Source organism: Phlebotomus papatasi, chromosome 3 (assembly GCF_024763615.1).
Source record: "Phlebotomus papatasi isolate M1 chromosome 3, Ppap_2.1, whole genome shotgun sequence".
NCBI lineage: Eukaryota > Metazoa > Arthropoda > Insecta > Diptera > Psychodidae > Phlebotomus > Phlebotomus papatasi.
In genome coordinates this window covers 20,032,228-20,056,222 of record NC_077224.1, presented here as the reverse complement: position 1 = coordinate 20,056,222, position 23,995 = coordinate 20,032,228, and the positions used below count along the sequence as shown (strand labels likewise).

Here is a 23,995-nt window from a genome sequence, read left to right as displayed (position 1 = left end):
CTGAGGTAAAGAAATCATAATCTTTAAAAATTAGGGATAGTAAGAATAAATATTGTAGTGTTCGGTTCTACCGCGTGTTCGGTGGAGTCCTACTTTCCCCTATATCATTTACGTGTACTTTACCGATCAAGTCCGATGCAGCTGGGTTGTAAATTTCAATATTTTTCAAAAAAATCCAAATTTAAATAAATCTGTTGAAAAATATAGGCCCCCAAAACCGTTAAACTTTTACCATTGGAAATTCTATATCAAAATGATTTTGGCACATTGGTGCCTATGAGGATGAAATATTCACCTTGACTATCTCCAAAACATATTCGAAAATGAAAAAAAAACTAGGAGTCGTTTTTGAAATAAATCAAAAAACTTGTTTTTGGATGTGAAGAAGAGAGGGAAAATAAAAAATCTGCCTTAAATAACATTGATTTATGTGGGGGGGGGTCGGCGAAGATCGGAAGTCGATATCTCTTACCGTTCGTCGTCTAGGCGTGGCACTACCCACCCGGCAAATTCTGCAGAACTCTGCAGAAATTTGTCAGATTTGAATTTCCAACTGCCGAAAAATCAGCAGAATTTCTGTAGAATTTTGTTCTAAGGTGGATCCGATCGTTGTATGAAAATTCTGCAAAATTTCTATAGAAAAATTTAAAATTATCGGCTGAATTTCTTTAGAGTATTTAGATGATTTCTATATTTCTTCTACCCTCTCTAATGTTTCTAAACATTATTTTAACTACATAAAAATATGTTTTTCAATTTAATTAAAATTCAATTTTTATTCAACAATTTTACGTGAATACTCTCTTTTTTTTGCAATATTTTTATAATGTTATAATACAATATTATTAAATCAGCCATAATAGAAAATACGAAGGGGAAGGAAATGGTTAGAAAACACGAAAGAAATTCGCGATGCTCACGAATGTCAAGAAAAGCTAAAATTTCAAAAGTGCAGAATTGCAGATCGAAGTTTTGCTGGGTAGTTGAAGAAACTTGCTAATAAAACTGTTCTCTCTTTTAGTTAGAGCAGTAGAGGAAAGCGCGCTACCTTCGAAATACTCAAGCTTCAGACAATTTATTTTTTTCTCTATGTTCTTTATGGATTTTACCCTTTCTGAAAATTTGAGGCATTGGACTACGTATTAAAATATAATATTGTAATAGGCCAAATTCTACACATAACACATTGAAAAGAAATTATTTGTGCGAAGCGTAAATCGTCCGAAGGTAGCGCGATTTTCCCTAATAGTTACAAAATTTTATACAGCGTCACATGAAAAACGTTAATTAATAGATTTAAATCGTATTTTCCCTGACTAATTCTGAATATGGAATAGAAGTGTTAAAAATCAAAAGAAAACAGAGAAACAAGAAAATAAGATAAAGATTTTCCTTGAAAGCTCATAGATTTCAGTTAAAATTCTTACTATTAAAATTAATTAATTAAAATTAATCCCTATTAAAAATTCGAAACTTTAAATATTCAAAAATTTAATAACTACTTAAGGGAAAGGCTCATAATTATGGACAATTTCTAAATTTGGACACTTTGAGGGTAAAATTGGACACTAAAAATAAATTGATTGAAATCATGGATTTTTATTCCAATATTTTATTAATAATAAATTTCATTTAAATATTTGTTCTTTTTGGAAGATTTTAACAATAAATACGTTAAATTTGGAATATGATTTGAGTTAAAATTGCTTTGTTGAAAATTCAGTGTGAGCAATTACTTACGAGAAATATGACAGAACTTCGTGTTTAATTCAGTCTTATTTAGCTGTGGTGAAGTATTAACAATTTTTCCTCACTTTTCTTCAGTGATATTATTAAATATTCATTGAATATTGTGTTGATTCACATTAATGGTGATTTGTACATTTGACCTGGAGTAAGATTTGCCTTGTGAATTACGTTTTTCGTGTGAAAAATGGGAAATTTTCTAAGATATTCAACAGTGCGTTGATAGTCTTTATTTTGGACATGTGTTTTGCTCTCGAAATTTCGTGAAGTTTTAGCTTTTGTGATGACTAGGTTGGACAAATGCCTGGAGAAACAAAGGAGCATAATCTCTACGAAAAAGATGTAGCGAGAAATGCCTTGAAAGGCCCCCGGAAAGGCCAGGGAATGAGCGCATCCGCGAATACTTGGATTACCGAAGTCAATTCACTTTAATGAATGATATGGAAAATTTCTGGGCTTCTTGTGACATTCTATGGTTTCCTTGCATAAACAAGAAGAGGACTTGGTAAGATTGCTTCTTGAAATGGAGAACAATGGGCATCCTGTTGAGGCGGATTAGCTGCCCAAATTTACAACCAAGTTGTCCAAAATAAGAGTCAAATTCACCTCTACATATCAATAAATTTTTAAACGTATTAAAACTAATTTTTGTAAAAACAAAGACAATAAACTCTTGCCAAGTTTCTAAACAACCCTTCTGAAAAGAGAGTAACAAAAAAATTTAATTAGTATTGAAAATATCGCACTTCAAACTTGGAACATCGATGCTTAGAAGCATACTGTCCAAAATTATGAGCATTTACCCCATGTCCTGATTTAATATTAGAGAGAGCCCTACGGAGGATAGTCAAGTCACCCACATCTACGGTACTGCATGTGTCCTTCATATATTCGCCATGATGTTAGTCTCTAGTGAATACTCGAAACTCCAGTGAATGAGAAAACTTATTACAAGTCCAAATTTCTATTTTTTTTTGTTCTTTTAGAGCAACAGGAGAGGACCCAAAAATCTCCTCTTAGTAAATAAAGTTTTTTTTTATTAAGAGGAAACTTTCTGATTCGTGTTTATTATTTCTGGAACCTTAAAAAATCCATTAATTTTTTATGGTCCATTCTCATTTGTTTTTCTGATAGTTTTACACTCGTTTTAATAGCCTTTAAATCCCGAAAAATTGACCTTTTGTTTTTGAATATCAAGGGTTAATCAGCTGAACATTTCTTAACCGATTACACCAAGTTTGATGTCTTGGGAAAGGTCTTTGAATCACTATTGTAAATAAAGTAAGTAGTTTTTTTGATTAATTTTTTTGTGTTTTTTTCGCCTGGAATTTATGTGTTTGAGCATTTCGAAACAACAAAGTGAACTTACTGCCCAAAGAGCCCTACCTGTCACTGCATTGTAAGAAATATTTTCTAGGCTGAAGAAGCTTCAGCATCATTTCCTCTGGGGTACATTTATCACATCAGAGTTCATATATTCCCATGTCGAATACATTTTGAACGGTGTGGAAGGATAAGAAGTAACATCGACTTTGAGTCTAGAGATGGGGAGGGGGGGGGGCAGAAAGAGTGTCTCGAAGAAGAATCCTCGACCTGCTAATGTAGGGAAAATCCTTGAGGAGGCGGATTGGGGGTGTTGTGTCGGAATCCACCCAACACTCCCATGGAAGTTCATGTGGTGCCATCATAAGTGCCAAATGGCTGGGAATGGCGTTCACACAAATATCACTCCTTTTCATATCGAGGTCGTCTCTGCGACAATATGTGATATTCTTCCCCAAACCACCTCCCAAATCCAAAGCGAGGGATGGATAACCACCCTTTTTCGGCAACGTGACGCCTCCACCATGTGTCTCTGAATAATTTTTCGTGAGATGTGATTGCCATCAGGACTCTCCTCAGAAACGTTTTTTTTCTCCTTCTTTATCTCTTAACCACACACACTTTTCCCCATTTACTTTTCCAACAAGCAAAAAAAGTGCTGAAGAATTTTTATCCCTCGTCCATAGGAATAATTGTGAATTAATTGCATTTGGAATAGTACCCAGGAAGAAAATTTCAATTGTCATCTACACGAAATAGTATTTTCAGGAATCTTCAAACACCTCTCAATCGGAATGAATAATGAAAGAATAAAATAATTGCATTATCTCACGAATTATTCTTTCTTCTCTACCCCCAACTCCAAATAGAACAGTCAATTGGTCATGAATTATTCATCAAATCCACAATGTCTCTGATGTCTCAATGATGCCTAGGGTGTGAAATTTTAGCCACCATTTGATGGTAATTTTCAGGGACTTGCAATAAGATATGAATGCAGCTCATCTAACATTAAATAACGTTAGTCAGATGACACATGCATACAAATTATATCTTTCAACATGGGTAATTTTGATATTACATAATTCCTGAAATGTTCAAATTATACTTTGTTGAATATTTAATTTCCATCTGATGTTTTAATTAAAATAATGGAACATCTTAAGTCCTCACTTATTTCCGGGTTTGAATTTTTAGAAGGGACTCGAGGACATTTTAATTTTTTTTTCTTTCTATACAGAGCAAAAAAAGATTACAGGTCTTTATAGGCTAGATCCTGATTTATGCAGTCTTCTTGGAAAGGAATCATCTTGGAATTTATGAAAAATTTAAATGATATTTAGAATGATTTTAGATGAAGTTAAGGTTACAATTGAAAGATTGAAAAAAAATTATTACAATAATGTAACTAAACCTAATCTGAAATTTTATGTCCATGTTTCTTTAATTATTAGAATTTTATACAAATTGTTTTAAACTCTCTTTTAACCCTTTAAGGACGATTGTGTCACCCGTGTCCCATAGAGAAAATAATTTTCCTGACTATCTAAAGTTCTTTCTTTCTAATGTTTGTACGTAATCGTAAAATAAGAGGTTCTAGGATTCTAGGATATTTTTTGCAAATCTCCAACTATTTAATAATATTTATCGCACTAATAAATAATATTTATTATTTTTCTATATTTCCAATTTTTTAAGCAGAACCCTTTTGGGAATAGACAGTACACTACTCATTCATAATATTTTTCATTAGAGTAAAAATTATCATTCTGACTGTCAAAAAAATTACTTAAATTTCTAGGCTATTTTTGTCCCTATCGTTCATAGAAGCAAAAAATGCACCGAATCAGACTCTGTTGTATTATCCAAGGCGAGATGTAAGACATTTAATTAATTTTGTATATTAGTTTTTCTTTTATTATTGATTTTCGATCAGAAAAAGCGTCTCGTCCTTAAGGTAGCATGTAGACGGGGGGATATTAATTCGAAACCGCTATTTTGCAACAAAAGTCCCCCATTGAGCTATAGACCGGTGCATTTTTGCCTATCTTTTGGCGCTTAAAATCTCCCTCATCGAAAGCTCCATTTGTTTATTTTCGAATATTTTGACATTTCAAGCGGTTTCAAATAATTTTTTATTTTGCTAGAGATGTTACTCTCGTGAACTATTTTCAAAGTTATCAAGAGTCGAAACGCTGGTGAAATAGGGACACGGTATCGATCATTCTTCTGAATGTATCGCTTAATCTTCATTAGAATATGGTCGAGTTGTTAAATAGACATCCTTGTGTACTTATGGAATTTAATAGCTGAAAAGTGATATTGAACTAATTTCTAGGAACTTCAAGAGGAAGTTAGAGACCCTTACGTATATGAAAAAAGTTAATTTATAGAAAAATAAAAACTTACGAATTTTTTTAATTTAGCAAAAATATTGGCATGAAATCCTGCGGTAGGACGTTTTTGATATAGAGGATGTGTGCCCCATCTCCTCTTCCTTATAAAATGTTCATCACCAGGCATAAAAATTAACTTTACCACTATTTAACAAATTCTTTGATTTTAAAACACTGTGTGAATGACGCTCGAAATGTTTCAAAATGAAATAGAAAGTCTTGCAGACTATCTATTTTAGTTAGAGCACAGTTGGAGAATTTCTAACAGAGGGTGGAGAAAATTTATCTCAGGAATGAACCACTAAGGGAGATTTCCCGAGACTCACCGGTGCATAGCACAGTAAGGTGCATTTCGAAATCTCCCCGTATAGAAGACGCCTAAAGGATTAAGAAGGGATATTTCAAAATGTACGTCACTATGCTATGCTCTGCCGTATCTCAGGAAATTTCTTCAAGTGGTTTGCTCCTGAGATAAATTATCTCTACTCTTTGTTCGAATCTCCCTAAACGTGTCCCAACTAAAATACATAGTCACACACTGAGACATACGTTGATACACTGAGAAGGATTAAAACGAACAACTGAGAAATTCTATCTCAAACATAAACCAATTCGGAAGATTTTCCTAAATTGGGCGATTTATAACAGTTTTATAAGATTTTTTTAAAATGCTGCTCTCTTTATAGACATCACCAAGGCTTTTGACTCTGTGAATCAGGAACTCCTATTGGTCAAGCTGGAGAGAATGGGATTCCGGGGAGTACCGTTGAGCTGGCTGAGGACGTATCTCGTGGGACGGGAGCAGCGGGTGCGAATGTGTGGAGGATACGTAAGTGACCCACTGCCTTGTCACTTTGGTGTTCCGCAGGGTTCGGTGCTCGGACCATTGCTGTTCCTTGTATATGTCAATGATCTACTGGAGAGTGGCCTAAATGGATCAATGACTGCGTATGCCGATGACATGGCTCTGCTCTATTCTGGGAGTTCCGAGAATATTGTTTGTGATGCAATGATTGAGGACCTTGATCTCATTCGAGCTTGGTTGGACGCGCATGGAATGGTGATGAGCACAAAAACCGTTCTCATGAACTTTGGACGTCCGTCCCCCACACTTCGCTATCTTGTGTGCCACTCTCCAAACTGTTGCAGGGGTATCGGTGCCTGTTTGCAGAATTGCATTGGCATTCACCGGGTCCCGCAGTTCAAATATCTCGGAATTGTCCTTGACTCTGCATTAACATGGCAGCCACATGTAGATAAAATAAAGACTACCGTAAGGCAGGTCACAAGGCAAATTTATGTCCTACGGGCTTCATGTGCGCCACCCCTTGTGAGGTCATTTTACTTTGCCCTAATAGAATCGAGACTTCGGTATGGCATAGTTTTCTGGGGAAATTCCTGCAAATCATACATGAAGCGGCTTCAGGTTGCTCAGAAGTCTGCTATTAGAGTGATGTCTCATGTGGGGAGTAGGGAGCATACCCGGCCATTGTTTCAGCAGCTGAAGGTCTTGCCAGTGCAACATCTCTACCTGTTTAAGGTTACTGAAATGTTCTTTGACAGGAGCGGTCATGGCCACCTCTTTGTCAGGGTGAGAGCTTCGGGAAGAAGGAGGGAGCTCTGTGTGGTGCCCAGGCCAAGAACAGTGGGATATGCACGATCTGTGAACTTCTCGGCTCCCCTGATCGTCAACAACTTGGCATCGCGTTTTCCTGTGCTGACATTGGATATCGTCAGGTCCTGGCTCTACGCTGCGGACTCTGAGGAAGTCGAAAGGATGCTGAAATCTACGTATGTGTGATGTGACCTTGTGTTTAAAAGTGTTTTCGAACTGTACCAATCCACACCAAGTGAACTTTTATGTAGATTTTGTAGCTCGTCTGACTGTCAAATAGAAAGCCAAACAGCCTCTATGGCTAGGTTTTTTCTTAATTTCTCTCTCTGTCTCTGTGAGCATACCCTCCTCCGCATTCAGTGACATACGTGCAAATGTATGATCACAAAATATACAACCTGAGAAGGGATTTTCCATCGTTTTCATCCCGGAGTAGGTTGGAACCAACGCTAAGACGGCGATGGCCGCACGGGGGGTGGGTCAAAAAAGAAATAGAGAGATGATAATAAATAAATAAATAAAAAATAAAAAAAAAAAAATAAAAATAATTTGCTATCACTGAAATATCCGAAAACGTTAATCCTATACCTAAAACCGTTTGAACATGAAAGTGCTACAAGGGATTCCGAGATTATACGCATTTTCGGGACCGAGGAAAACCGCGTAAAATGGCTTTTATAACCCAGAAAATTTGCATACGCGCAGGAGTTTTCCCTGGAATAATTTACAGGAACGCTGTAGTATTTGCATACAGTTAGGAGTGTGCATAATCCCAGGACTCCTGTAATGCTATAAGACCCAAGACAGAATAAATATATGCAATAGGGGTAGTGGGACACCTTTGTAATGTGGTACTTTTGAAATATGGCTTGTTTCTTAATTTTAAATAGAACTAAACCTGATAGTGGGTTAATTTAGACCTACAAATCAATTGTAAAACTAAATTACATTATGAAAATGTTAAGAAAAAGGAAAGATGAAAAAAGCCCTATTTCTAAGAATTCTCGTTCCACTTCCCCCCATATAAATTATTTTAATGATCGAACTCTACAGAGAAAGCAGAGTATAATCTCACGATCTTTTTCACTCCCCACCTCAAAATTTTCATCTTCTCGTGGACCACTTTTTTCAACATATCTTCGCATTTCAAATGATTTATGAAAATTCAATGCTGTTTGTCCGCCCGTCCGTCCGTTTGTCCGTCCGGCTTTCGCCAGTTCTAGAAGGTAAACGGCTGGAGATAGAGACTTGGGACCTTCGGGGACCACCATAACTTGACCCAAGGATTGTTCACATGCACTTTACTTTCTCCCCACCTCTCCCCTTCTCGTCCAAAATCATGCTTTTATTTTTGGATGTGTATTAGAGGTTGCCTAGGCGGACAATCCTACTACGAAAATACCGTTGAATCATTATTCATTACTAATAATGGTTTTTCGAGGTCAAAGATTAAAAAGACTCTAGAGAGCTCATTTAGTAACCGAATGGAGTCATATTCTGGCTCATTGGAAAGGTCTTGGAGTTTCTTACAAGATTGAATTGGTTCCAATCGGTTATGAACCGGTCATACACCGATCTATAACCGATAAGTAATTTTTATCATAAAATCAATTTTATTTAGACGACTATTTTGAGCTATCTTTTGAGTGATTTATACAAAAGCAGATTTGAGATATAGCATCTAAGCCACTAGTTTGAACATTCCGTAATACTGAGACGCTTTGCCCACCCCTTGTCATATGATTAATTAAATACCACTTTAAGTCATTATAGGTTAATTCTTAAAAGCTTTTGCTAACTTTTAAAATGCTTGAAATTTAGGTTCATTCTTTCTGTGTATCATCCCAAACTTCAAAAGGCAATTTAATTTAATTGAAAGAGTTAAAGTACCAATGAGCAACATCCTTAAAAATACATCACTTTCCTAAATTTCATGAAACTTTTGATTCACAATTATCTACTGAGAAAATTTATGAGTGATTCTGTTTGATTAAAAATTCTCAGGGAAATTTGAATTTTCACAATTTTCCTGGGAAAAAAGAAGAACGGTATCTGTCTCTTTGGCAATATTATTATGTGCAAAACATTCAACCCTTTGCCTTTTACAAGATCGTACATATTTTTTTTATGCTGAATGCAAAAGAGAGGAGCGACAAATTGTAGGCTCAATTAGAGCTTATGGTATATATTCACGTCCGAATTATTGAAGGTTTGTCATATTAAGTACCCAAGTAGAATTTTTTTACCATACTATAAAATCAGTTAATAACCCAAATCTGACGGTATAAAACCTTTTATGTAAAAATTTATTTTACTTCCTGTTTATTTTTTTAAGAACTTTTTTACAGTTCACGAAAGCAATGCTTGGTAATAATAACGTAATATTTACGAAACTTTTCCACAGATTCAAAAAATTTTTGTATTAAACTTTCTCAAAAAAATAAACATTAAACCGTATTTTCAGGCAATGACAACATCTTTTTATTGAAATTTTTATAGTAAGTTTTACGTTATTATCACGAAAACGTTCTCGTAAGTAACTAAAATCTCTTTTTCTTTGCTAACGAGGAAATAAAAATATTCCTTGCCCATTTTATTTCATTGATATCCATCGGATCCTGGGAAGGATTCTAGTGGAAAGATTTTATCCTTTTTTTTTTGCTGCAAATGCTGTCGCATCAGTCATAAAGGAAATAATAAACACTGGTGCTTATGGCAGGAAGTATTCACGAGAAACTGACTGGTGTGCTACTTTTTTTTTCCTATACTTTTTTGATCATTTCCTTCTCATCATCTTGATTCGCATCACTTCTGAACATACACACCGTCACGTTTTATCGTCATCCCCGGTAATTTGTCACGTTTGAGTTATTAATATCATTTTTATTCCCTTTTTAACGCCACGACAAATGCTGACATCTCTGACGCGCAATTTTGCTGCAGTTCGCTCCTTTTCTCAAACATTAAACTCACCCCCAAACAACCACCAAAAATCTGATACCGTGAATTTCCAAGATGCTCTCTCATGAAACTCCTTAAACGGATTTGTCATGCTCAACAAGAGAATGTTTAGATTATGGTGAAATATTGATTTCACAGTGTGGTTAATGTATTCGTCTTTCAATATGTGGCCAAAGGGTATATATATTTCTACGTAGCAGGAGAGAGTGGAATGGATTTTGTCGAATGGGGAGGGCGTTGTGGTGATTAAGTTCATTATGTAAATGAATAAAAGCTCACGCCGATTTATGCACACAACCCATCTCTAGAGCACTTGAACAATTCACTGGTACTATGTACATAAACAAAGCATATATATACATATACAATCCTAACGATATAATGTTTGGCAAAACAGAAGCTCATTACATTGATCACACAAATACATGGGAGCTCTTAGGGATTGAGTAGGGTGGCATAGATGGGGGTGGTATGGAAAATTTATGATAATCACAATGTGTGGTGACTATGTAAAATCAGTGGATTAGCACATTATTTTAAAATTATGAACCAATGTTTGACTCAAATGTAAACAATCAATAACTTTGGAGTGAAATACCAAAATATATATCATTATCAAATCAATTTCCAAACTTTTTAGAGCACGCGACAAACAATGAAACTTTTCCTAACTTTCCAAGTATTATGAATTTATGCTAAAACTTTATGCAAACATATTGAAAATACACTTGGAAAATAAGAAAATTTTATTTGTTGAGTAAATAACAGTTCTTTGATAGTCTATAAGTCAATTTTTTTGGGGAGGTCTTTCCAAGAGCAAAAATCGATATCTGAAATCGTTTGCCCTCTGAATGGATAAGAAGCTCCCTGTGTAAACATAAAATTAAATTTACCTTGTCACTTTGTGTTAATCACTTGATAGGGGAGTTTGGGGTAGTATCTGCAAATGCTTCAATAGGAAACCCGGAAAATATGATCTTTTTGGAGAGATTTTCCTATTGTTTTAGATGGGAAAGGAGAAAAGGCCAGGAATAAGAACAAATCCTGCACTCAAGAGCACCTCAACAAGGTTTTGGAAGCCTTTCGTCGCGGTTTCACTTACACTTTTTGTCTCCAATTAGAAACTTTCCCTTGTCTCCATTTGGATTAATATGTTTCCAATAGAAGCATTTTACACTCTCGTATTTTTCTTGTATTTAAGAAGTTTTCGAATTATATCTAAAGAATTTTCACAAAACAGTAACATTCCAGAAGAGTCAATAAGCAATTTTTTGTAATTCTCCTCAGAAAAAATATGAACCTAATGTGTTAAATCTTCTGTAAAAGTGAAAGCGTCTGGAAATGGTTTTGAATTAGGACCTTTTACCCTATGGGAAAATGTTCTGAATATTTTAAAATAATGAGTACCTAAGAAGTACTAGCTAGACTTTATTATATTGAATACAGTTCAGAAATGTCTACCATATGAGTCTGAAAAAATTCTTCGAGTACATAAAATTGTCTCACTCTACCTAATACATTTTAATTCAAATATTGATCATTCGAAACATACAAAAATTTTTCAACAACAAGCACAATAAAATTAATGTTTTCAAAAATTGTGATGTTGAAAATTTGTTAAAAAAAAATAATGAAAGAATTCCGAAAATATAATAAGGAGAAATTTCTAAAACCACTTCCGGAAACAGAAACTCTTTCAAATTCCGGACAAGGCTTTGAGTCACATTTAAATTTTTCGTAACTGCCTTTTCAAGAGTATTTAGAACCTTGTAAAGTATTTCATCGTTTTGGTTTCCCCATAAAAAATTTTTAGCAAACTTAGAAATAACTAGAAAACATAATAGATAGTGCTTTGTTTGAAAGTTCGGATACATTGAGTGGAATTTCGGACACAATGTTTCTAATACGTTCTTGCCTTTCCGAAACTATTCCAAGAGGCTTTTTTTCCACAGCACCTCTTTCGTAGATACTACACTTTTTCCTTGGTTCTCTTGTTCCTTTGTTTTCCGGGCTTCTTGTGAGTTCACTGGCCGAATTGGCTCGAATTCCCCGAAATGAGTTACCCCTTGACATAAAATTCTTTTTTTTTTAAATTCTTTTAAAATATGTGGTAGAAAATATTGTAGTTCAGTTGTATATCTCTTGAACTTTGATTCAGGTTCAAGAGACATCAAATTTAAAAGTGCTTATAAAAAATTATGAGACTTAATTACATGTCATTATAAAAAGTATAAAATATAAAATTTCTTGAATAATTCTTTAGTCGAGGATTCCATATACCGTAAACGTTTTAGTTTTTGTTCGATAAATAAATTTTTAAAAATTCTTTTTATTTCTCATACTACGTTGTTTATCTCGTGAGTTTTCTTTTATTCTTAATAGACAAAAACCGAAGAACTCGTATAAAGACATTTTAAATAGCAAATAAGAATGAAAATTTCCCATCCAACAAAGGTACTTTCAATTTATTAAGTTATATTAAATTGCGATAAAAGGACTTAAGATAGGGGAGACCGGCGCAGATTAGCCAGCAAATAAAATTTTTCATTGCATATAATAAAAGGTAAAATGATGTGTGATAAATATTTGAATAAATAGGAAAGGACCTAATACTATCCATGGATAATTTTGCCCCGGTCTCCCTTACGCTATCGATTTAATATGTTATTTTGTTTTTAAGAGGAATATGTACTAAATTAGCCTGAAGCAAAATTGCACAATTAGAACTTTTTTTTTATTTGGAATATTGATCAAAACCGATTTATTAGTGCAGCAATTTCATTATTTATTTATTTATTGTACTTAAGCTTGTATTATGAAAATGTTTTTTCTTGTTCACAAAAGCAAAACATGAGTAACTTGTAGTTTCCATCATCCACCGCCGTCTTATTTAGTTAAAGAATTTTTCACAAATTATACCCACTGACAAACAGCATATGGAAACTAATCGATTTCCCCTATTTTATCAAAAACTCCTTTTTTATAGAACACTTTCTCTTCCAACAAGAGTGAGAAAAAACTTTGGCCTCATAAAATCAATTTTTACAAAAAAAAATTCTTTAAATTTGCAGAAGACAAACTCAAATTATCCCATAAACAAAAGCTTTCAATGTGACTTTAAAGAAGAATTCACTAAAGTTAAATCTATAGGTATCGATAGCAATTTCTCAAACTTCTTCAGATGCCCCAAACCACTCTTTAAAATTTGTCAACAGGATGGAATTGTTCAAGGAGACCATTCGCACCCTCTTGAATCACACATGGAGAAAGTTTTTCCCGGAGAATGTCGAGGAAATTTGTCGAAATGAAAATTGTTTGGATGGTATAGCACGGAATATATAGGTAGCACCACATTTGGGGAGCCAGGGAAAAAAAAGAGCATTTGGACTTTGGAAAATTCAATGGTGTTCTTCCGGAGCAACATGGTGAAAATTGTTGAGATAGATAAATGGATAAATTGCCGATATTCCTTTCACAAAAGCCAACGTTAGAAAAATGTGGATTGGAGCGTCTCAGTCAGTGTTTTGCTGAAAGGTGTAGATAAAAGACAAGGGTGAATTTTCAGACAAAATCAATTCGGTTGAATTCTCAATTGAAAAACAGAAGGGAGTATATTGTCTTTTGGTCATGGTAGAAAGAGTTTATGGGACATCAAAATATTAGGCGGATCTACATTAAGTTGCCGTTTTTTTTTGTTTTTTAAGAAAAAGCTCTTGAAAATAAATCTACAGATACAGGTTTGACGGTAATTCATGTTTGAACAACAGCGGCCATCGCCGTCTTGGCATTGGTAATCAACCCTCAGATTAAAAACGTTAGAAAACTTATACTCAGATTTTATTTAATGGAAATGTAAGTTGTAACTAGCACAATGCTTAAAACATTTCCATACTCTTAAAAAAGAGCTTTGTCCAAGTGCAATAAAATAAGCCCTTAATAAGTCCTTAATTAAGGAAGTTTTTGCGCAACAGTAGTGACATTAATTAGGATAGAGTATACGATGGACGCATTAACTAACAGATAGAAGGAGTTAAATTACTTTGACATATCATATCTTGACACAAACCACGTAGGGTCGAAGGAACACTTCTTGGTCAGGAAACCTCTATTGACACTTTTGTCAAAATATTGAAATTTATTTAATGCATCCAATAAAATCTTAGTAATACAGTAGGACCTCGATAAAGTCAATGTCCAATAGGTCCTGACACGAGTTCTTAAAGTGTCAATAGGTATTTCTTTCACCCTAATTAAGGACTTTTAGAAATGCCTTAAATAAGTACTTAGCGTTAAGTCTGAGTTATGCCATATTAGTTTTGGTATTCGTCTGATAGCACTGACATTTTTGTCTCAATTTATTGTATTTTTGGGCTGTTGGATGTTTTAAAACTCCTTAATATTAAGTCACTTACCTAAGTACTTATTAAATAACTTAATAAATACTTAATGTGTTAATCGGGTTCCTATGACAATTGTGTTTGAAAGCGGTAGTAGATGGGAACCGTAGTTACGGCTCAATTGATAGCCAAGTCTAAATAGATGGTGAGGAAGGTTTTGTTGTGAATTTGGGAGGATCACTACTATGAAATACTCAAATTGAATCAAAAACTGAATTCTAATAGCATCATATTAAGGAAGCCATTAATCTGGATCTCCCAGGATTAGTCAACAGGAAGGGTTTGGTTTTCTGTCAGAATCACGAAAGGACACCCACATTTTTGATTTATCATTTTTATTAATGAAAACACTGCAAATTGAATTTTAAAAAAAAAACGGCAAATTGTTATTGGACAACCTAATACATCAAGTATTTCCCTTTATAGTCCTCCCACGGCTAATTGGCTGGGCCCAGGACAAATCCTGATGGGAAAATAGCGAGAGGGAAAAAAAGGGAAAAAGGACCATTGCCGTCGAAATGTACAGTGGAAAATGCAAGATAAATTATCAATGGGAAACCATAAGAGACGGGACAAGTAGTATGTTCAGTATCATTTCTCCCATGAGAAATTCAAGCCATTAAATGATCGTTTCTCCATCATTGGTTGCAACACTTAATGGCTCTTGGAGACCACATTCTGTGGCTATCGCATACAAATCCAGCACGAGACTCCCTCATCCACTTTCAGTTTGACCCCTTATCTAATTTATATCACAACAAGACTCAATATGCCATTTACTACCAAAAATTCAGAAGATTTCGGTTATTTGTCTATTTTTTTTCTTTTAAAATTGCCATCAAGAAAAAAATTTCTAAAACGCCTGACTGTCCTTCTATACTTTTCAAATCTACTTAAATTTTCATTTTTCCCGTGTAAGAGCTTATTTTCTCATCAGAGGATTAAAATTTCGCAATTGATGAAAATGTGAAAAATAGGTCATCATAAAATAGACAATTTATATTAAGAGAAAATCCTCAAGAAAAACACATTTGTAAGTAGAAGATCCTCTAAAGAGCTTTCCATGTACTGAAAGATTGAAAAAAAAGGTATCTGCTAATTGAGGGACGCGTTTAGGGCAGAGTTACATTAAAAAAAAATTAATATAAATATTTTAATGGAAAAATCATCTTTTTGGAACTTGATCAAAAATTCAATGGGCAAAACTTGAGCTTTTTGATGCACAAGCCCTGGTTCGAAAAAAAAAACAATAAAACAAACTTACCTTAAGTATATGCATCCATTGCTCCTGCCGCTGACTTCATACCGGAGGCCTTTCTGTCAAAAAGACAATTAACAAACAGCACGAATTAGTTAAAATAAATTGAAATAAGTTCTGAAATCAGAAATAGAATTAAAATTTGTGGTATAGAAATCCATTGACAACTGTCAATATAGATTACCAATTAGTAAATAGCTTAAATCATAAACATTTAAAATTTCAATAATGTTTCATGACTAAGAAAACAAGGATCAAAACGCGTGATCAAAACTTCAAATAGCATGAGCAGAAATTGACAGCTGTCAAATACAATTTTTTGACAGCTTCTGTTCTTTTTAGCTGAGTTCCACACTAAATTTGAATATTGGTACTGATTACGTATATTTTCCATTTACTTGAAACTTCAAGTAACGGGAGAAATGTTTGACAGCTGTTAAATGTAATTCTAAGACAGCTATTGAGTATTTCCATTAAATTTTAATATGTGCAAATACTGTGTGCACATCCCTTTCGATTTAGTAAAGGTAAACCGATCGAAAGTCACTCTACTTCCTAAATTATTATTTAATGCCAGCTAAAAAAATATCTGTATAAACAGGACAATAGTTTAAAAAATTGTAAAAGAAGAAAACAGGGGTGGAATGATAACTTTTCGATACTAACGAGTCGACAGTATCGATAAATTTGTATCTGCTAAATTAAGCGAATGTTGACTTTTTTCGCATTGTTAGGGCATTTATTGTGATTTCTAAACTGAATTAGCTATAAGAAGTGCAGCTATCGTTAAAGTTTTTCACAATCGATAGTCGATACTATCGAAAAAAAAGTTATCACATCACCCTACGATTTAAAATCCTGTTAAAAGTCCAAAAGCAAAAGACAATTAAATAAAGAATTAACTGTCAAAGACTATCAATATTTCGTCTTATTCTTCTGTTATCCGTTGTGGAAATTATAAACAATTTCCGATTCATAGCCGATATAATGTAGTTTAATACACATATATTTGACACCTGTCAGATGAAATAATTTGACAGATATTAATAAATGGTCAAAATAGGAATAAGATTAATGCAGAGATAGTTTAATTCATTGAATTAAAATCAATCTTAAGAAATTCCAGACAAATATATCTCAGACTTAACGTAAAGAAAATGTCATTCTCACATAATTATAATTAAGAACGTTATTATTTTTCTTACGTTAGTTTTCTAATTTGGTAACAAAATGTTTGTAGGGTTATCAATTTGTATCCTGCATCTGATTTTTATCGCCTTATAAATCGTCAAAAGCTCAATTATTCTAAAATGTAAAAAAAATATCCGATTCAGCTGCGATATCGTGTCAAATTGACACCATTAACTTCAATCCCAAGTGTTTGCGGTGCAATAACACAAAAATGACAAAAAGTACCTCGCCCCTTGTTTTGTTCCCAGGAACGGATAACACCGTAAAGAAAAACTTTCTCCCTGCACGTGCACAGTCACGTGGCACTTGACAATTTGATTCGAGGCGATTTTTAATATCCATCCCCTTAGAGAGCTGCCATAGATTCCATGTTTAATATCAGCCTATGTGTCGTTTATTTGCAGAGTGCACATGGCTCTTGAGTCGAGAGAGATTCCTCATTGCTCACATTCCTATCATACTCCCAATGTTTTTTCAAGCTCCTTGTCCTTTAAATAAATTTTCCATCGAGCACATATTTGCATCTCTGCCTTAGGCCATTGGAGATAATAATAATAATAAAAAAAAAACGGAGAAATAGCAAAGAACATTCTGACAGAATTCATGGATTCACTCCTTAATTACATTTTCCCGGGAGGGATGTTATTGAAGAATCAATGGGTGAATTTTGCCTCTCGAAGGGGTGGTGCTGTATGTGAGAGTTTTTCAACAATAAATTTTCAACCCTAATGTTGCACACTCCGATTTTGACCACCCACCGACGTGCTCATCATCCGAAGAGTCTCATTTTGTGAATGGTCGCTCAGCACTAGGGGGAGGCTTTGATCGTTCGCACATACGCTACCTTCAGACACTTCATATTTCTCCCATATTCCTTTATGAATCTCACATATGGCTATATATTGTAATAGCTAACCTTAAATCCCATCTTTCCTGAAAAAATTGAGAGTCTAATCCTTTTTTCCTAGTTTCAGGAAACAAAAAATAAAAACAGGTCCAAAACTGTAATTTTGCTGTGCAATATTTCATACGATTGTGCAGAATTAATATCACTTTTCTGAAAAACTACTATCACAAAGGGTAGAAGGGTTATTAGGAATCAGATTTATGTAAAAATCTTTTAGGCTGAACAGGCACTTTTTGTGGGTGGAACAAAATTCACAAACTTGACTCAGATTCATCGATCGCATACATAGAAGACTGCTTCTTTCAGATATTTTCCAGGAAACTTCATTTTAGATACGATCCCTCATTTTCACATCTATTGTAATCTACCGATTTGATCCACCACTAAAAAGGAAAACTTAAAAATCGTAAAGTTGATAAACAAGAAGTAATTTGACTCAAATAGGCTGCAGTTGAGTAATTATTAAGCAATTTTGCATTTCTTTGATATAAAAATATTTTTCAAGCTTGCACAAACTGAATGTGCAATGAAAGAATCACATCTGCAATAAGCTCATACAGTTTACAACTGGTTTTTTGACAATCTTTGACATAACCTCACTATTGTGTTGTTTTGCATGACAAAGAAAAGAAATTGTCCGTGAGAAGCTGTTTTGTGAAAATTTTAGCTTGTTCACCTGCTGAAGCTCAATATCTGTGCTAAATCCCGATTCCTGCAGCTGCAGGAACAGAGAAATCTTCAATGATGCGCATTCAAACGTTTTTGTGCATATCCGGCTCCGTGGAGGAATGGTGGAATCTTGTGTGGTCTTCTCGCTTGCAGAGTTTTAGTCAATTTTTAGCTTTAAAAACTTATTAATTCGTGTAAATTTGGTGATATTTGGACTTTTTAAGAAAGTATTCATCAGATTTAACCGTTTCCGGAGTGAAATTCTCGTAGAACCAATCAAAAAAATGGTTTTTAATGTCAATAAAACATCTCTCAGAAAAGTTCCAAAAAAGTGATATTAAAATGTTTTATTCTATATAAAAATGGTTTAATCAAGTAGATTAGAGTTCCCTTTAAACAATGATGTGCAACTTTTAGTGTCCGGTGCAAAATTTACGGTGAAAATGGGGTGTTCAATGATGGCGTGAATCGTGTGCGATAATAGAAACTTGATTCATCTATCGGATAAATCGCCATTAAATTTTCATTTTCCTCTGGAGGAAAATCTAAGGATTTCCTGGAATTTTGTTTGGTGGGATTATAAACCTTATAAGTAAGACATTTTTTTGGCATTGTTGGAGAATCCATACAGTTTGCATGGTAGTCAGAAAAAATCACTGAACTTGAACATCATTTTTGTATGCGAAAGTTCAAAGCCTCCCCCTAATTTAATTTCCACCATCATATGCGAAATTGGCGCCACATAGAAGGGGTTACAAATGCCAAATGTATGTGTGGGCCATGTTATATTGAAATAATTGAAAATTTCACCCATCATCATTCACTTTGCATCTTTTCTACCGCCTTCATCTCGATGAGCGACTAGCAAAAGGGACGCCCGAGCCAAGGTGCGTACAAGTGCCAAGAGATGGTGTACTTATCCAATAAATAAGTTTCTTTTTTTTTAAAGTGTTTTCTAAATTTGACTAATACGGTAGAATAGAGTAATTCAGAATCATGTCTATTTTGAAATCTTGAGATTTTTTCACTGTTTCAGATGTTCAGAGAGAAAAGTAAAGCCATACGAAGAAGTAGACGACTTTACACTCGAGAGTACTTCTTCATTGTTTTTATTCCATCTGCCATCTAAAACTGTTAGGAAATTTCAAAGTTCTAAATTAGACATGATTCCAAATTACCTCATCTTACACTAGAGACAGAAATGTAGAGAAAAGTTTGACTGAAATTGCTATCAAGAGTCTTTAACCCTTTAAGGACGAGAAGGTTTAAAATTGGGGGTCAGAAAAAATAATTTTTTTCCGTATTTTTAGAGCGAAACTTGACTATAGATGGCCGTAGGAAAAATTTAATTTTTGGGTCACCGGTGACCCAATCGTCCTTAAAGGGTTAACTCATTCGTACCCATCGATTAATATATTAATCAAAAAATAGACGATTTTTGATCATTTATTTCTGCGCAACTGATGTCCGAATTTCTGGTCTTTCAATTACTTCGAAAAAATAGTCCGACAACGATGGAAACACATTTTGTTGATCTTTTCTCGCGCTTCGCGGAAAGTCATGCAAAATTTTTGCTCAAAATGGCGAACGGAAAATACGACATCCCGTCGAATTTCTTAAAATTGACCTCCATCCTCTTTCCTGATTTGAATTCTGATTGCTAATTCGTGTTCTTAGATAGTTACTCTATCTAAATCAAAAGGGTTCGTAATTAATTAATGTACAGAATTTAAATTCAGTGATCGTTAAGACGCGTGTTTGACAAGGTTCCCCCCGCGCCCCCATCGTAGATAATTTTTTTTCTTTTCAAAAAAATCATCTATTAATCTGTATGAAACTAATTCCAAAATATGAACGATCTATTTCAAGTATTTCTGGTACATTGACTGAATGGGTTAAAGTGGTTTCCCTAATTACGAGGTCAAAAAAATATTATTAATTTTTTCATTGCTCAAATAGATAAACTAATCTAAAAATATACGATAAAAATTTTAGAACCTAATTCCAAGAATTTTAGAGAGTGTTTTCTCTACTTCTCATTTTTATGATTTGGTCGAATTGACGTGAAAGATAGCTGTTTAGTAAGGGAGAGTGGGGCAAAAAGTCATTAATCGAAAATTTCAAAATTCAATATCTGTCAAGGTAGAAAAGATAGCGGCTTGAATTTTTTCCCATAGATAGCCTCCAATACACCTTCTTCAATGTTGTAAGTTTCTTAAAATTCGAACAAGGAATTTAGAAATAAAAATATAGAAATTTTTAGCCCTATTTTTGAAATATTTTCTTTGCAGAAGATATCAATTAATACCTTCTTATTTTTCAAAACTGATGCAATGGTGAATACTTCCTAAATGGTTTGAATTTTTTGAATACGAAACCGCTATATGAGTGTGGCCCCCGACTCTACTTTCCTAGTTGTGAGTTCGAGTCCCGCCCGGTGCAAATGATTGGAGCGTCTAAGTGAGCATATTTCTCATACACATTGTAAACCGAATAAGAAATTGTAAACTGAATAACTGCACAATGTACAAAATGTCAATAAAAACCCATTACATAAAAAATAAATAAACAATAATAATATTTTTGCAATTTTATATAAAAAAAATGATGCCTTTTTTACTAATTTTTGGTACGAATCTTATTCAATATAAAATAAATAATATGAATATTAATTTCCAAAAAAGTCACGAGTAAAATTGGAAAGTCATTTGAAAGTTGAAAATTCTAAAACCCGGACCGATATGTACCACACTACCCTATACTCTACTAGTAGTACCACAGTGGTTTCTAACTGAAATTTAAAGTTTAATATTTGAAATTGTTTTAGCTAAAATAAAGCATATTAATAATGAGCCTATCCCGCCCCCATTACTTCCATTACCTCCATTACGCACCAAATAGGACTCTTACAGCCCTTATTATCTGTTTAGAATGTAATTTTGAACTATATTGGCTTGAATCGGATTGAATCTAAAGTTTTACAATCAAGCCTATACTTCAGGAGGGCAACGTGTAGGCATTTTCCTACGGAGACCCGGTCCCTGCAGTGGTGTGAAGAGTAGTAAATAGTTAGGGCCCCAGTACACTCATTTCTTAACAATATCAACTTGATAAATCTTCAGTGTACATTTGCAATTTACTTAGTTTCGCCTTGAATCCTCCCCAACATCTCAGATATCTTCCTCCCACTCACCTTTATGGCAGGAGCTTGGGGAAAGTTTCTCAATCCCAGACTGAAGCCCCTTGGCTCATTCTCATGAAAATGTGCGTGATTGCAAGGGGAGTATGTATAAAATTATTTATTAATAAAATCGCCACAGGCATTTTGTGGTAACATTTGATGATGGTAAATTATACTCTTGGGTAAAGGGGAAGGCAAAAAGAGTTGCTAATATGCCTTTCAAATACAAAATCTCGAGTGTTGAGAAAATTTTAGCACATTGTATAGTGCCTCCTGGTTAAAATTTTCACGGGGAATGTTGAGAAAATTTTCACAGAATCTTTACATTTTTTTTCTATTTTCTTATAATACAACAAGAAAATATATTCAGCGATACATGAAGAAAATTTTAGCTGAACAATTTTCCTATTGAAAAGTTATATATGTAATATCTTGGGAGATGGATTTTACCACATTACACTTTTCCGTGCACAGTGCAGAAAACTTTCTCTCGAAAGCTTTTACTCTAATTGCCCAATTAGACCCAAAAACTCATTCCAACATTTACGGCAAAAGATATGGTGGGAATTTTCGCGTGAAAACTTCGCATGCATGGGGGATTGTTGGTAAAGTGGAAAGTGCAGAGATTGCGGGATCATTTTGAGTACCATGTGGGAATTGGAAAGTTATCAATAATTTCCAGTTACATTTCTCATAATGTTGATCAATGATATTAGTTCGAGTTTATTTGGATACTTGAAACTTAATAATATATCCATATAATGTATCAAAATTCCTAAATGCTGAAGATGTGAAAAGACCAATTTACAATTCATTCTAGAAATTGTCGCATTGGTGAGACTCTCTTGACAATTGAATTAAATTTCAATTGATGCTCAACCATAAATCATATTAATTGGTGTAATTGTTTGGCAAAATTTCGGGTAATGGATTTCACATTTGCGGCATCGATGGAATAAATCAAGCATTATGGTATCGCATTACAGAAATTAAATAACCAAAATCTAGGGACATGAAGAGTATTTTGAGGCTTTTGGAAGCCAATTAATTTATATTTAGCAATTTATATTGTAATACGTACTTCACTGGAACAACCTCTATTGAAGAGGCACCTTTGTGCTTTGGGGCTAAAGTACGAGAAAATCTTCTTGAAATTCATCGAGACTGGAAATTTATCATTTGGTGTTTTCTTCATCTAAAACTTCTCCTTTAGTGATACGTTATCCTCGGAGTTTCAAAATTAACACACGAAAAAGTGTTCTTACAAAGTCCTGGAGTGGAATTCTGTAACAGTATGACAATGTCAAATGTTAAATTTTCGTGGTAAATTCGAGAGTAAGGACAATATTAAATCCCATATCGTAATAGCCCATACAAACAGCTCTATGAAGCTTTTAGTAACTGATATGACACGGAGTTTTGATCAGTACTTGCGAATTTACTCCTAAAAATTCTAAATTTGACATATATATGACATTGTCATACTGATACAGAATTCCCTTTCGAATAAATCTCTTTAATTTTTGCATAAATAGACTTAAATAGTTACTGAAGACATAAGTGTTCAAATCAAGTCCCTAGCAAGATGATATTCTTATGTGGAGCTATTTATAGGCAACTCATGAATTAATATCGGACTCAGCTCACAATGCTCTGAGGGAAATTGTACATATTAAAACAGAAATCTACTCTGAAAAAAATGTCTTGTTAAACGAACAAATGGATTTTGTTGAAATTTTGTCAAAAGGATGTTATCTACCAATTTAACAAAACTTTTTCTTGCATTTTATATAGAAAAACACTCTTTTGACAAACTTTTAACAAGATCCAGTTGGCCACCGATTTGACAAAACTTTTCCATATTCTGCACAGAGAAAAATTTTTATTCAAGAAATGGTTTCTAAAATCAATCCTACTGTGGATAAGAGCAGATTTACCCTATTTTACTTATTTTCAGAAATTTTCACTTCTAAAACCCCAAATTTATCCTAAATAGGATTGAATATAGAAACAAAGTTGATTAATTTTAGAAAAATATGGGATTGATTTTAGAAAATATGAAGATAAAAATTTCTTAAAAGAGATTTTAGGAATTAATTCTTGTTTTTATCTCCAAGTAGGGTCAATAATAGAGTTCCATTCTTATATCTAGAAGTTCCGGATTGATTTTAGAATTTTTAGGGGATTAATTATAGAAACCATTTAGGTTGATATTAGAAACAGAGTACTTATTTTTAGAAATTTTCAGATAGATTTTAGAAGTTTTCCAAAAGACCATTCCTAGAAACTCTGCGGGTTGATTTTAGAAACTAAATACTTAATTTCAGAAATATTCAAATTGATTTAGAAAT

At 33.8% G+C, this 23,995-nt stretch overlaps 1 protein-coding gene across 2 annotated transcripts in view; it reads right to left on the bottom strand.

The window, feature by feature from the left end:
* The window catches only part of LOC129806845 (hemicentin-1), a 687,416-nt gene that overhangs the window by 426,409 nt on the left and 237,012 nt on the right, over nt 1–23,995 (bottom strand). For both annotated transcript variants that reach the window (XM_055855638.1, XM_055855639.1), the window contains one exon: nt 15,703–15,755. The gene's annotated coding sequence lies outside the window, so the exon portion shown is untranslated. The remainder of the gene's footprint in view (nt 1–15,702; nt 15,756–23,995) is intronic.